The sequence below is a fragment of the Diospyros lotus genome, chromosome 3 (genome assembly GCF_014633365.1).
Source record: "Diospyros lotus cultivar Yz01 chromosome 3, ASM1463336v1, whole genome shotgun sequence".
Lineage (NCBI taxonomy): Eukaryota > Viridiplantae > Streptophyta > Magnoliopsida > Ericales > Ebenaceae > Diospyros > Diospyros lotus.
The window spans coordinates 7,009,684-7,026,183 of record NC_068340.1 but is presented as its reverse complement, the minus strand read 5'-3'; positions in this window follow the sequence as shown (position 1 = coordinate 7,026,183).

The window sequence follows — 16,500 nt, the reverse complement described above, 5'->3', positions numbered from 1 at the left end:
AAAATAAAAATAAAATTATTTTTTTTTCACTTTTTGAGATTAAAACACTAATTAAAATTTTGTATTTTAGTTGAAAAAGTAAATCTTTTTTAATTAATAATATAATTAAATTACTTAATTTTTCTTGTGATATAGTTAAACGTAAATTTTTTTTTTGTTAATTTTAACTTAATTTTTTTTTTTTTTACTAAAACTATAGTAACACGAATTGTTAATAATATTCTATAAGGTATCTATGTATTTGGAAAAGAATTTACTTTTTTATATATAAAATTTAGTATTGCAAGTAGTGTTTTTATTTCTATAATTATAATTTCTTTTAAAAATTTTAATTTTGAAAATAAATATAAATGATCAATATTAGAGAATCAAAATTATCTTCGTAAATTTTAAAAGATTCTTTAATAGATAATTTTATTTTCTCATTTTTATTCTCATCAAATTATTTTTTTCTTCTTGTACATTTTTCATGAAACCTTAGTTGTATATTTATTTGTTCTGCAATCTCTTTAGTAGAAATTATAAACGATTTAAAGTCATTTTTTAATAACTTTTTTTAAAAAATAAGATATTTTAAATAATCTATTACAATAGCAATGTCTATATCTTTGTATTGTAAATATTTACTAATCGTATTAACAACAAACAATATATTATACTAAATAATCATACCTAATAAAAATTTAAAATTTTTAATCTCATATATTGTTAAATAAATAGTTTTACTTTTTATTTTAAATTTTTTATTAATTTCTAATAATTAATATAAGACATTAAAATTTTATTAGTTTAACACTTTGGATATAACTTTCTCAATTTCTTAAGTTTTTCACTCTCACATGCTGTCTAGTGTTAAATTAGTAACTCAAAAGAACTCCCAAGATATAGATCGAACGGTCCGATAAGTATTATATCGGTGTCAATTCGATGGATTTCGAGTTTGATTCTTGCCTTGTACAATAATCAAATATCCAATATGCAATTTATCTTTTTCGATGTAATGACGAATACGAGCATTGAAAGTCACACAACTACAATTATTTTAACTTAATCACTCAAAAGTCAAAATATAAAATCAAAATTCAAATCACCTCACTCACACCTCACGTCACATTTATTGCTGCTCACAGCTCATATTTATTGTGGCCAGCGGCAGGGAAGCGCCTATATGTTGTACTTGAGTGAAGCTTCAAACGACAGCGTTATGCGGAAAGGCATGAGGGTCTTTTGAAAACCCTCATGGTTTTCTAAAACGGTAGCGTTTTGGGCCCTGAGTGAAGGGCCAAAACGACAACCGCCTTCACCGATTCATTTGGCGTGCTTCTCTTTGTCTTTTAGCCTGCCTCTTCCCCGATCGTCAATGCTCTGTTGTGCCTTTATACGATGTAATCTACACCGCTTGTGTCTTTTTTATATCAGCTACAGTAACCTCGAGATGGTAAGCGAGACAGCCTCCTATTTCTACTTCAATTAAGGTTTGTTCGATTATTCTCTGGTTTATTCTTTCTGTATAGATGATTTGTTCTTTTTCTCTCTAAGGTGTAAGCCTCTAATATGTAGCTTATGGTTATGGAGCTGATTTAATTTGAGAGTCAGTTTTGTACAGTGAGATTAGAGAGTGATTTGTATGTAATACGAGGCTGTAATATGATTTTTCTCCCAATAGTGTAGTGATCTCCCTTTACCGGAGCTCAATGTGGACGTAGCCCTTTTTAATGGGTGAACCACGGTAAAGTCACTTGTGTTCTCTATTTTTGATTTGGTTTAAGTTTCTGTGTATGATTTTGTCTATTCATTTGTGTATGAAATCGGTTTGTTTATTTACTTTATAAAGGGTTGATTTAGGGTTCAGCTTCATCTCATCCCAACAGTTGTATCAGAGCCCTTATACTTGCAGTATCCACGATTGAGTTTTATCTCAGTTAGGGTTTACTATCGTGGTGTCGTTTTTCCTAGGTTCCTAGGGTTTACTGAAAGTCTCTCGTCGGTCTATTATTTTGCTGAGTGAGTCTTGGTCAGTGTCTAGGGTTTCTTAGGGTACCTTCGTGCAAAGCGAAGATGACATCAACTCGATTTGAAATTGGTACATTCGACAGTAAAAGCAATTTTAGTAGTTAGAAAAAGAAGATGAGAGTCCTGCTCTCTCTTCATAAAGTGCTTATTGCACTTAAAACTGATGAACAGAAATGGACAGCAAAACAACTCGCAAGAGCTGCTGAGGTAAGGGAAGAAGCATTCAATCTTATTTTTTTACATCTCGGTGATAGTGTTATACGTAAGGTAGATGGCATGAATACCCCTATTGAACTATGGAATAAGCTTGACTCATTATACTTTGTTTTGTCTACTCCGAACTTAGTTTATTTAAAGGCTATGCTATTTAGCTTTAAGATGAATGTTTCTAAATCTATGAATGAAAACATAGATGAGTTTACCAAACTTAGTTTATTGTTAAAAGGAACAGATCAAGCCCTTGGTGATACCAGTGAGGCTATGATCCTTTTAAACTCACTGCCTGATGAATATAATGTGGTTAAACATGCTTTGCAATATACTGGTATTGTGCCTAGTTTAGATCTTGTTATTTTTGGAATTAAGGCAAGAGAGTTAGAATTGAACTCTTCTAAGAAATCAGCTAACAACCTGTTTGTTAAAGGTAAATCTGATAAGAGAAATAACACAGGGAATTGTAACCAAACTGTGGGTTCGGGATTTAAGGGTAAAGGTAAAAAGGGTAAGCAAAAGCCTAAATGAAAATGCTATCATTGTGGGAAAGAGGGTCACATAAAGAAATATTGTTATGACTTGTTAAAGAAACAAAAACAATGGGGGAATGCATCGACAGCTGCTAACAACTCTAATAACCTAGCTGAAGTTCTTACTGTTTCTAGCTCAACTGTTGCTAATGAATGGATAATGGACTCTGGATATTCATTTCATATGTGCCCAAACATTGAGTGGTTTCAAAATTTTAGTAACAAAGAAACATGAAATGTCTATATGGGTAACAATCAAACTTGTTGTGTTCAAGGCATAGGTGATATATCTTTTAAAGTGCATGATAACAGAGTTAAAATACTCACTAATGTTAGATACGTGCCTGGATTAAAAAGAAATCTTATATCTATTGGTACCTTAGATGAATTGGGTTATTCATATAAAGCTGAAAATAGGTATATGCATGTCTTAAGGACAAACACCTGATTCTCACTGGTACTAAAAAACATGGTCTATATTTTTAAATAGTTATTCATTGTCCCCTGTTAATGTGTCTACTACATGCATGGCTAAAGCTGATAAGACAGATCTCTGGCACTTGAGACTTGGTCACATGAGCCAGAGAGGTCTAAAGGCTCTGTCAAACCAAGGCTACCTTGGTCCAGTGCCTACAGACCCTTTGAACTTTTGTGAGTCATGCATTCTGAGCAAGCAACACATGATGAGTTTTCATAAAGGAACTCACCTGATGAAGGTATGCTTAGAGTATGTGCATGCTGATTTATGAGGTCCCTCTCAAAAGCCTACTCTCGGTGGGAACAGATATTTTCTATCCATTGTGGATGACTTTACAAGGAAGGTTTGGGTTTTTCCTCTTAGAACTAAGGATCAGACTTTAGACAAATTTAAAACATGGAAAGCCTTAGCAGAAAACCAATATGACAAGAGGGTTAAAACTCTAAGAACTGACAATGGATTAGAATTCTGTAATAGAGATTTTGATGAGTTTTGTGACTCTCATGGTATTGTTAGGCATAAAACCGTGAGAAACACACCCCAACAGAATGGGGTGGTTGAGAGAATGAACAGAACCTTGTTAGAAAAGGTTAGGTGTCTTCCGTTTACAGCTGGCCTACCAAAAACTTTTTGGGGAGAAGCCCTCTCCACTGCTCACTTGATTAACCATAACCCTTCCACTGTATTAAACTTAAAGTGCCCTAAAGAAAAATGGATAGGTAGAAAACTAAATTTTAATTACCTCAAAGTTTTTGGTTGTGAGGCCTATGCCCACCAATTAGTGGGAAAGTTGGATCTTAGATTCATCAAATGTGTTTTTGTGGGGTATCAAGATGGTATCAAAGGATATAGGTTGTGGGATAGGAGTTCAAGTGGAGTTAAGATAATTATAAGTAGAGATGTTATATTCAATGAATCCAATTTTCCCTGTAAATCAGAAAATTTGGAAGACTATCCCACACCTAGCACCCCAGATGATTTCCTTATAACTGGTGATACCTAAAATGATGTGGAGCAACCGACAGTAGTTCCTGATCTGCAAGCTACTTCTTCCTCAGATGTTTCTAACCCCGAAGTTAACCTACCCTCTGACCATGAAAGTGATCATGAGGAGCCATCTGTAGTCCCTAAAGGTGAGGAAGAGCAATATGACTCTCTTCAACAGAATCTAAGGGACTATCAACTGGCAAGGGACAGAAGCAGGAGGACTATAAGGCCTCCTGCAAGATACTCTTACTCAGATTTAGTTTACTGTGCCTTAATGGCAGGTATGGAGATGAGGAGTAGTGAGCCTACCTCTTATGAGGAGACTGTTAGCTCTTTTGACTGTTTAAAATGGCAGCAAGCAATGGACGAAGAGGTGAACTCTTTGATAACCAACAACACTTGGGAATTGGTCTCAAGACCTCAGAAGCAAAAGCTAATAAAGTGTAAGTGGCTGTTCAAAGTCAAAGAATGTATGTTACCCACTGATCCCTTAAGATTTAAAGCTAGATTAGTAGCTAAAGGGTTTACTCAAAGGGAGGGCATTGATTATACTGAAATATTTTCTCCTGTTGTAAAATTTAAAACCATTCGTATGATGCTTGCAATAGTTGTTCAGCATGATTTAGAATTAGAATAGTTGGATGTTAAAACTGCCCTCTTGCATGGAGATTTAGAAGAACTAATTTATATGGAACAGCCTGTTGGTTATGTTAACAAAAAACATCGACAATAGTATAAAAAATTTGACAATTTTGCAACTGGGATTGGTTTTTTCAGAAGTGAATATGACAATTGTTTCTATTTCATGTTATCTGATACTCCTATTTACTTGCTACTGTATGTTGATAACATTTTATTAATTAGCAAGTCCAAGTCTAAAATATGTGAGTTAAAATCCTTGTTAAATACCAACTTTGATATGAAAGACTTAATACCTGCTAGAAAAGTTTTGGGAATGATCATTGAAAGGGATAGGAGTAACTCTTGTCTAAAAATTCATCAACATGATTACTTGTTAAAATTTGTACAAAAGTTTGGCATGTCTGGTTGTAAACTAATGAATGTTCCCTTGGCTGGTCACTTTATTTTATCTAAGAAACAGTACCCTATATCTGATTCTAAAATACTTAAAATAGAAAAAATTCCATATGATAATGTCATTGGAACAATTATGTATTCAATGATTAGTACCAGATCTGATCTAGCATTTTCAATCTCTTTACTTAGTAGGTTCATGTCTAATCCTGGTAAAATTCATTGGGAAGCTTTAAAATACTTGTTAAGATACATCAATGGTTCCACTAATATTAGGTTATTTTATAAAAAGAAATGTGATGTTTTTTATCTTGTTGGATATGTGGATTCTGACTTTGTTGGTGACAAGGACTCTCGAAAATCTACAATTGCTTTTGGTGACAAGAAATCTACAATTTCTTTACCTTAGGAGGTAATTGCATTAGCTAGAAGTCACAGCTGCAGCCTTTGGTTGCACTGTCTTCCACTGAGGCAGAATATGTGGTTGTCACTGATGAGTTCAAAGAAGCCATCTGGCTTAAAGGTTTGCTGAAAGAAATTCATATGTTACAAGGTAAAGTTGTAGTGTTTTTTGATAGTCAGAGTGCCATTCATTTGTGTAAGAATCTTGTATATCATGAAAGAACGAAACATGTAGATATAAAGTATCATTTTGTAAGGGAGCAAGTAGCCAAAGGAAACGTAACTATTCAAAAGGTCCCAACAGAAAACAACCTAGCTAATATAGGGACAAAAATTGTGATTGCAGCCAAGTTCAAACATTGTTTGGGCTTACTGCATGTCATAGTTGGTTGAAAGAATAACCAACATGAGTAATGATGGCAAAGGTTGTAGCTTGCTGCACTGTTGGAGGATTGTCCCTTAATGATTGAAGCTTCAAGGTGGAGATAATTGTATTTGAGTGAAGCTTTAAACGACAGCATTTTGTGGAAGGGTAAGAGGGTCTTTTGGAAACCCTCATGGTTGCCCAAAATGGCAATGTTTTGGGCCTTGAGTGGAGGGTCAAAACGAAAACTGCCTTCACCGTTTCATTTGGCTGCTTCTCTTTATCTTTTAGCTGCTTCTCTTTATCTTTTAGCCTGCCTCTTCCCCGATCGTCGATGCTCTACTGTGCCTTTATTCGATGCAATCTGCACTATTTGTGTCTTCTTTATATCAGCTACAGTCGCCTCGAGATGGTAAGCAAGACAGCCTCCGATTATCTGCTTCAATTAGGGTTTGTTCGATCATTCTCTGGTTTATTCTTTCTGTATAGATGGTTTGTTCTTTTTCTCTCAAAGGTGTAAGTCTCTAATATGTAGCTTGTGATTATGGGGTTGATTTAATTTGAGAGTCAGTTTTGTACAATGAGATCAGAAAGTGATTTGTATGTAATCCAAGGCTGTAATCTGATTTTTCTCCCAATAGTGCAGTGAGCTCCCTTTGCCAGAGCTCAACGTGGACGTAGCCCTTTTTAATGGGTGAACCACGGTAAAGTTGTTTGTGTTCTCTGTTTTTGATTTGGTTTAAGTTTCTGTGTATGATTCTGTCTATTCATTCGTGTATGAAATCAGACTGTTTATTTACTTTATAAAGGGTTGATTTAGGGTTGAGTTTCGTCTCATCCCAACATTATATATAATCTATTTGTTTTCAGACAGGGCTGCGTAGAATGAAAAACTATATATATATATATATATATATGGGTTTCTCTTTAAAAGGAACCTTACTCCCTCATGTATGTTCTTACAGTGTTTTTGTACAAAAATTAATTTGAAATTTTTGAAGAAGAGAGAAATGGTCGAGGCGGTCGGTGGAGGTGGCGATTAAGGTGGAAAATGGGCAAAGACCGTTGGAGACAATGGATGATATTGGCAGGGGCGGATCTAGGAGTAGATCTGGGGGAGGGCTGGCCCCCAGATCCATAACCCATTTCAGCCCTCCTCCCTTGCAAATCTGGGGGAGGGCTGAATCTTGGGGGGGGCTGCAGCCCGTGCCTGCCCCCCCTAAATCCGCCCCTGGATATTGGCGAAGGCTATTGGAGATGACAAAGGTGATAGGCGGCAGTGGCAGTGGATGGTGGTGATTGGCTGAGGCAGTGGATGATTGGCATTGGTGGTGGTTTGATGGAAAAGAGAAAGATGCATGCATTACCAGAATTTAATTGAATACTACTATAAATTAGCCTACGAGTAATTTTATCTTAAACTCATAACAAATGGATTGTTACTATATATATAATGTTTTCTAGAAAGGCTCTAACCAATTATTGCTGGAACATTGAATTGTATAAACAATAGATACTTAAAAAAATAATATAAAAATTTAACGTGATTCAATCTTTATATTTATATTAATAATCTCTTAACTACACATTTAGAAGAGTTTGGTCCAACACAACCCATGTATAGAGCATGTTGATTCGGGTTTGTGAGCCAACTTGTTTGTCACTAACTTTGAATTTCTTACAAAAATGAAAATATTTTGTTGAATGATACAATAAAAATATTGTTTTATTTTTAATTATTTATTAAAAATCATATATATAAGACTACATAATCTTTTATAGGACTAAAATCCACTAAATTAACTCTCTTAAAATTTATTACTTGAGACCCTTAACTCAATTATGGGTTTATTTTTGATAGAGAACTCGTTTAAACGTCATTTTTCATTCACTTAAAGTTGATTGTATGTAATAGATGGAGCTATAATTTTTGTTTTATTTTATTATCTATTTTGTATTGTATTTTACACATTGATGTTGTTATTTGTTAGTTTCTTATCATTTGTATTTTTGTTGTTGTAAGGGCATTTTGTAATTTGATTGTATTAGTTCTAGGTTATATTTAAGGCCGAGATCTCAATAAGTAAAGAGAATCGATGAGGTTTTTCTATCTCTTCGTGTATTTCCTCGCTGTTATGGTATCAAAACAAACCCTCAAAACCCTAGACTTGATTCACATTCTTTGTCAATCTCTAACGCCGTGAGTTCTAGGTATGCTTCCTTCCTTCTTGGATCTATGCCGTGTGTTGCTTTTTTTCCAGTGTCGTCGTGAATCTCCATTGTTTGGAGTTTTGTAAATTGGTATTACCATTGGTATTCTTCTTCACTTTTAGCGATCGCGAATCTTGCGATCTTATTCTATTATTGTTTTCATTTCCTTCGAATCTAATCGATCGCTCATACTTGTTCTATGGCAACTTTATTTTCGAAAATTTCTTCTCCATCAATGATCACCTCTATTATTGACGATGCCTCAAAATCCTTATTTCCTGCATCATTTTGATAGTCCTAAATTGCTGTTGGTTTCTCAACTACTGATCGGAGACAACTATGCGTCATGGAGCCACGCGATGCTAATTGCTCTCTTGATAAAGAACAAATTAGGTTTTGTTAATGGCTTGATTTCTCGACCACCAGGTGATGATCATCTTTTCAATTCTTGGATTAGAAATGACAATATTGTGATCTCTTGGATTTTAAATTCTGTCTCTAAAGAAATATTTGCAAGTGTGATATTCTTTGAATCTATTTATGATATTTGGAATGATCTTAAGGAAAGATATTGACAATTTAATGGCCCTTAGATATTTCAGCTTAGGAGAGAATTGATGAACCTAACACAAGGCCAGTTATTTGTCAGTGCTTATTTCATAAAACTTAAGATCGTATGGGAAGAAATTAGCAATTATAGGCCAAACTGCTCTTATGGAAGATGTTCATGTGGTGGTATAAAGGTCTTAGCAGATCACTATCACACTGAATATTTAATGTCATTTCTAATGGGCCTAAATGATTCTTATGCACAAATTAGGGGATGACTGTTCCTCATGGATCCAATTTCTCAAATTAACAAGGTGTTTGCCCTAGTTACTCAAGAGGAAAATCAAAGAAATATTCATACTGCTGTTAATAATTCTGATTCGATCACATTCTTTATCAAACATGATAATAATAGGCTAAATCAAGGTAGATCTCAAAAGAAGGAGATGTCCATGTGCAGTTATTATTGTGGTTTTACTAGGCATACAATTGACAAATGCTACAAGCTTCATTGTGTTGTTGTACTTTTGTATATCAGTTTTAATGATGAAAAAATATATTAGTTTAATCCTTAAGTCATGAGTTAAATGTATGGTTTTCAACATATATCAATTTCAATATCAAGTATTACTTTGTGAAAATAAAAACCAAATGAATTTCAAGTATCAAGATTTCAAAACCTTGTTTTGACTAATTCTGGATGGTTAGCACCTTATAAGGAGACATATAAGAAAATATTTTTTTTTAGAAAACTATCTCCCGATATTTTGATAACTAACATTCATTAGTGATAAAACGATTTTTTCAAGAAATAGAAAGTATATATTTTGGAGGTGGCAATATTTCAAGAAAATATTTTTATTGAATCCAAATAGGGGGTATTTTCTTATTTACATTTATGTATTAAAGTAAATGAAAGGTAAAATATAAATAAAATATGTCATGTTTTACATGCTATGGAGTGTGCTTTCAAGTATATCCTTCTAAAAATATGTCATGTTTCTATGCGTGTTTCGAAACCCTTTTGAAAAGATTTTCAATGATTTTTGTGTATGCTATTTCGAAACATCTTTGCAATGCATGTATTTTCAAACTAGGTTTTGAACTATGTTTCGAAAACTATATGTCATGTTTCGAAACCTCATTTCCAGATAAGTATGTTTCAAAACATATACATATCATGTTTCGAAACCTTTGACATTCTGTCAGCATATCATTTAAAAAATTGAGATGCATTTGTTTTGCAATTTTGTTTTTATCAAAATTATTTGTTCAATGCATTCTCCATGCTATAAGATTTAAATTCAAATTTGAATGTGAGTGCTTTTAATTATTCAAAGTGGGAATAGATTATGTCTCCCACTCAATGTTGTCTCTAAGTGTAAGTACAGCTGGAAAGGCTGTATGTTTTGAAACATGATGAGTATGTTTCGAAACCTAAGTGTAAAATTGTGATGTTTCAAAACACATATGTTATGTTTTGAAACCTACTTTTTGTCATGTCTCTAATTGTAAGCACCCCCGCCCGGATATCCCAACCACCCGGTCTATCCAAACGAAAGCGCTTACGTAAGGGAAGATAAACAAATACAAGACAAAATGCCCTGACATGCATTCATAAAAGAAATGCCACAGCGGAAGCAAAATGAAATACATGCATGTCCGCAGGTACCCCGCTGGGACAGCGGTCAAGGAGTATATATAAAAAGATACAGACACCTGTGCCAACAATAGGAGGTACAAATGACAACCTGGCACAGTCAAAAATAAAAGACAGCGACTCTAGCAAAACATCAGAGATGACGGGGGCAGCTAACTGTACACCTTACCAACGCGGCCGGCTGCTAAATGGAACGATCCTCGCCCTCGGCCTTTGCTTTACCCTTACCTGGAATGATGGAAAGCAAGGTGAGTCGCAAGACTCAGCAAGTTTATAAGAAATGAAAGGCTATAAATAAAAGAAGAGACCATCCCAAACACAGCCCCACAAGTACACACAAGTCATGAGATGCTACAACACAACAGTGCAGTATAGTGAAAGCACATACCGGTCCTTGGGGCCCACACAAGACACCTGGCACCCAAGTCCCATACCAACCTGCCGCTGCCCTGGAAGGCAACAATATCCTCAACAAACCTGTGCGCACTGTCCCGGGGCGGTACTCCCGTCACCCGTATCCACGTCGGTACTCCCGACAACCGAGCCATAGGCTCCCTCGGATCGGTACTCCCGTCCGAGAACTAAATACTATCAGTAGCCATGCAATGCACATAAAATGCAATGGCGTAGTGAGCATCAACGTGATACCAGGCGCCCATACATCCAAGCATCAGGCCATGCTCCGCCCATATAGTAAGCCACACACGATGCATATGCCCGTGCTGGATGCATCATAATCAAGCTAAAATGCCCGTGACCAAGCATAACCAAATCATGTTAATCCCAACATGCAGCCCGTACCCATGTGCACATCAAGCCATGCAACGAGAATAAAATATAAGCAGTCATGCTATAATCACATAATGGCTAAGCAAGTTAGCAATGCCTGGCACCGGTCAACGGTCAGTGGGTAGGAGAGACTCGCCGGCGGCCTAAGGTAGACCGTACGACAGTCACTCCGTCACCGAACCGTCGATCCCAGCCCCCACTGCACAACCGCTTCAGCCAGAAAATAACCAAAAATCCAATTAATACCCGAACCGCTAAGAACCTAGCCCCGGGTGAGTACGGCATCATTCCCAACAGGCAGGGGGTGGCACAAACCCCCGTAGGCAACCAACGAATAAAACCCACGAGATCCATTTAATAAATTAAATCTTAAACTAACCGTTTAAAAACTTCATAATTAATTAATGGCCGAAACAAACGAAGGGAGGCCCAATAAATCGCCAACGACAGAAACGACGAGATAGGTAAGAAGAACTTGCCTTAACAGAGATATCCTTGGGCTTGTTGGGTCCAAAAGCAGTAAAAATTATACAAACTGTAATATCCCAATTATTTGTCAAAATTAATAAAATTGGACGCAAAACAAAATTCTGACCGTACAGAATATTAATTACTAGCTGCTCTACATACCTGGCAATTTAAATCGCTGATTAAACTTGATTTAATCTTGATTTTTCTCGAAAATCTTCCAGGTTTTTTGCTCGCGCGCTCATTGGAATTGCTGGTTGTTCTATTGCAGTTAAATGCGCCCGAATTTGGGCTTAAATATAAGCAAAAGGAATGGATGGGAAGCAGCCGCGTGGCAGCTGCTTGGACCAGCTTTGGAGGCCACCGCCTCTTTAAGAAAACGACGCCGCTTGGCTTCAAATGTTGAGAATTAAAGGTTTAATTGTGCCTTCAATGCTAATTTGCTTCAGCTTATCACTTAAAATTAAAGTGGCCGCTTGCTGCTTGCTTTATACTTCTTATTAATTAATTCCAAGCACATTGACATTCCAGCAAATTGACATTTCAGAACTTATAAATTAACCCTCTCATTTCCTTACATATTAATTAGATATTAGCCATGGTCCCCTTTTAATATTAACTATGGTTAAATATTATCATTAATATATTATTACTCCTCTTTTAATATACTTCTTATTATTATTAATATCAACAAGATATTTTAATATTTCTTTTAATTTAAATTACCCCCAAAATTAAATTAAATTGACATTTACGGGGCGTTACACTAATGGCTATAAAATGGCTAGATTTCTATCTCTTGATATAAATAGTAGGTATTTGAAGACAAGAAGAAGACACAAGAAGAGAGAACACACTAGACACACACACATACACACACAAGCACAAGTGGTGATCTAAATCCTTTTGACAAGCTTTCAAAGAAAATCCATACATACAATGCTTAATATGCATTGTGGTGTAAAAAGGAGAAGTAAACTGAAATCCGAAGTATCATCTTTCTAGCTCTCCTAACCTCAAACCAAGAGGTTTGTGCAGCCATTGGTAAGGCATTTCATTGCTATACATTTTATTGGGCTGGAAAGATAAATTTTATTATCTTGTTAATGTTGTAAGGTTTGAGTTTAGCCTAAAACTCTTTGTGGAGTAAAGGTTTGAGTTGAGCCTAAAACTCATTGTGTCAAAGGTTCGAGTATAGCCTTAAAACTCACTTGGTGTAAGGTTTGAGTTAAGCCCGTAAAAACTCACTTGGTGATAGGTTTGAGTTGAGCCCGTAAAAACTCACTTTGTAAGGTTTTAGGATGAACCGTGATAAAACCCTTGTTGTGGTTGATCACTAAGTAAAAAGTGATTGGGATTGAAAAATCCTTCAAGTGGGTAAGCTTGAAGATAGTAGACTAGGTGGGGTGCCGAACCACTATATATCTTGCGTGCATTTAATCTTTCGCTTTTGCTTATCAATTATTGCCTTTTGCTCATGCTTGTTTAATCTTCCATAAGATTGTCATCAAAGGCTAAAAAGGTTTTCTTAAGCTTAATTGTATACATACATACAAACATATCTTTAATATACAAACACTTTTGGTATACTCTTAGTTATATAAATCATCTTTTCAAATATTGTTATTTTGAAATACAAGGTAAAAGATTTCGAATCAAGCAAAATAGAAAAAGTATATTTCGAAACATACAATCTATATTTTGAAACTAGCAAAATAGTAAGGTATATTTTGAAACATATATAGTAGGTTTCGAAACCTACTTAACAAAAATGTTTATTTCGAAACATATAGCCTATATTTCGAAACCTAGTATTCTACCAACAATCAAAGTTTTAAATTATCGAAAATTTATACAAATCCCAATTCACTCCCTCTCTTTGGATATATTTGCCATCATTAGGAACCAACACATGGGTATCCTCCCAGGTATAGGTCGAGATAGAGAAACATTACTTCTAACCAGATATCCCTTAACCAGCTAAAAATCCTATTGAGTTAGGTTTCTAGATTAAATTATAATTCTTCTCAGAGTCAAGAAGTTGAAGGTTTTATGTAATCGTTAAGTCCTCAACAATATCAAAATTTGTTGAGTGTGTTAAGCTCACATCTCACCATTGCTAAGACTATCAATGCAGAACCTATTCCTGATGCCTCTACTTCTGATTAGGCTTTATCTGTTTTTCTATTTCTGTTTGTTCTTTGCTTAGTTACCCTCGATATTGGGTTTTGGATTCAGGAGCTACAAGTCATGTATGTTTTAGTCGACAGGCCAATCTAGCTCCGTATGATAACCAAACCAAGGGCCCCTGCTTGGCCCAAGAGCCTACCCAGAGGTAGTCGACCTGTCAGGTTACCGAGCTAAACTAGGGCTAGACTCGTGAGCCCTAACAAGCTAGGCCTAGCAAAAGCCCACCAGATCGAAACACTTTTAAAATAGTTTGAAAATAATTAAAAAAATATTTATTTAATTAATATCTAATATATAAAAATATTTTTAAAAATATAAATTTCACTTATAAAATAAAAATTTTGAGCATAGAAGTTAGAAGTTTGAAAATTAAAATTTTTAGTAGTTTTGAATTTTATTTTTAAAAGTATTAAATTTTATAAATATTTAAAAGTTATAAAAATTATTTCATATTTTGAATTCAAAATCCAATAAATGTGAATGAGATATATATTTAGAATTTTTCAAGGTGATTATAACTTTTTGTGTACGAGATATAAATTTTTTTGTAACAAATGTAAAATTGTGTATGAGATATAAATTACTTGAGATTTACTAATTTTCATTGTGAATGTATAACATTGGCCATATAAGTTTTAAATTATTAGAGTTATTAAATTAAATATAAAAATTTAAATTACATATAATTTTATTTTTTTATAAAATCAAAATTCGATCAAATCTAACAAGCTGAGCACACAAGTCAGGCCTACAGGCCCACGTGCCCAAGTTGAGCCGAGCCCTAAGAAAGGTCAGAGTGTGAATCCAAAAATGTTATGTCCGACTCAATCCTACATAAATAAGTAAGTCAAGCCGACCTCGAGTTGGGCACACACATGAACTTATTTGGCATCTCTAATGTAACAATCTTTAAGTATGTTTCTATAATTATCCTAAAGTTAAATTTGAAAGAATGAATGAAGATATAATTACCCTGACGTTTCCCCTACTAATTTAACAATGTTTAGTAAGAGAAATTATGGTTCAAAGTGAAAACAATTTTTTTTTTGGTAAAAAACATAAATAAAATTGATTACTGTTGTTGACATCCAAAATGAAACAAAGATAAAAGTTATCTTTTTTTATAAGTCCGAATAGATTGATATATCCTAAACTTAAAGGTTGATTTTCAATTTTATCATATTTTGACCTTTGTTTCAATTTGGTAATCAAACTTTCACTTTTGTTTTAGTTTTATCCTCGATCATGCAAACGTGTGCTGCCACTTACATGGCGGTTGATGTGTCAAATAATGAACACATCAACAAGAACGTCATCGTTTCTGGGCCTACTCATCAATGAGCACGGCCAAAACGACGTCGTTTTGTCGTGTTGTTGCACAAGGAAAAACAATATCATTTTTCCTGTGCATAAACCCCCTCTTTCGCGATTAGGTTTTTGAAGAGAGGGAAGTCAACGGTGAGAGAGACGGGAAGAGGAATAGGAAGAACAGAGACAAGGGCGTCGATTTGGAGAAGCTTGTTGAGGCCCATTGAGGGGCCATCCACGTCACCCCATGATCCATTAAAGAATGGACTGCTTTTGGGTTGGTTAGGCAGAGACCGATTCAGACAACACACCCTCCCAGTCGTTGATCCCTAGCCCACATTTCTCCGTCGTAGCAGTAGCGGCGGAGTCGACACCGAGTAGTGGCAAGATTAGGTGGAGCTTCGAGTTAAGTCCTAAACCTGAGCTGGTGGTGGGTTCTTTCCATTTCTGAGATGGGTTGTCGAAAACCACCGCCATCCCTTCCATGTCGATGGACCCACTGCCGTCACCGAATGAGAAATACAGGGTTGAGTAGGAAATCTGTGGGCTTGGGCTTCTAATGGTTTCCAGGATAGAGGTGGGCTCTGGCTGCTCTCTTCCAAGAAAGCAACACTCCTTGTTCCAATTTTCCTTCTACTGAAACAACAATGTATTAATAGAAGTCGAAGAACAATATAGCAAAATGACGTCATTTTAGCCGTGCTCATTGACAAGCAAGCTAGAAACGATGTCGTTCTTGCTGACATGTTCATTATTTGACACATCAACCGCCACATCATCTGCCACGTATGTGACGGCACGCGCTTGCTCGATTGAGAATAAAATTGAAATAAAAGTAAATGTTCAATATAATTAAAAATTGAAGCAAAGGTCAAAACAAGATAAAATTAAAAATTGATCCTAAGTTCATAATATATCAGTCTATTCCACCTTTTTGTAATATAATTTTCTCTCATATTTAAGATTAAAATATTTAAGAGATGGGTTACAAAGATTTTCTTTTTATATCTTAGATTTTTAATTTTTCTTTTAGTTAGGGAGAGATTAAATTTAATTTTGCCTTAATATCATTTAATTGATGACATTATTTTGAAAAAAAAGGTGTTTTGGTGATTTAAAGAAAGTTTATTGTCTAATTTAGTTAAAAAAAAAAAAAAGAACCATAGGAGGTATTTAAAAAAATAACCCAAACCATGGGATGTATGAACAATTTGCTCTTAATGTAATTATTATATATTGCAAATATGAATATTATTCCATAATATTCAATTTTTTCTTCTTTTATGTAAATCTAAGATATAAA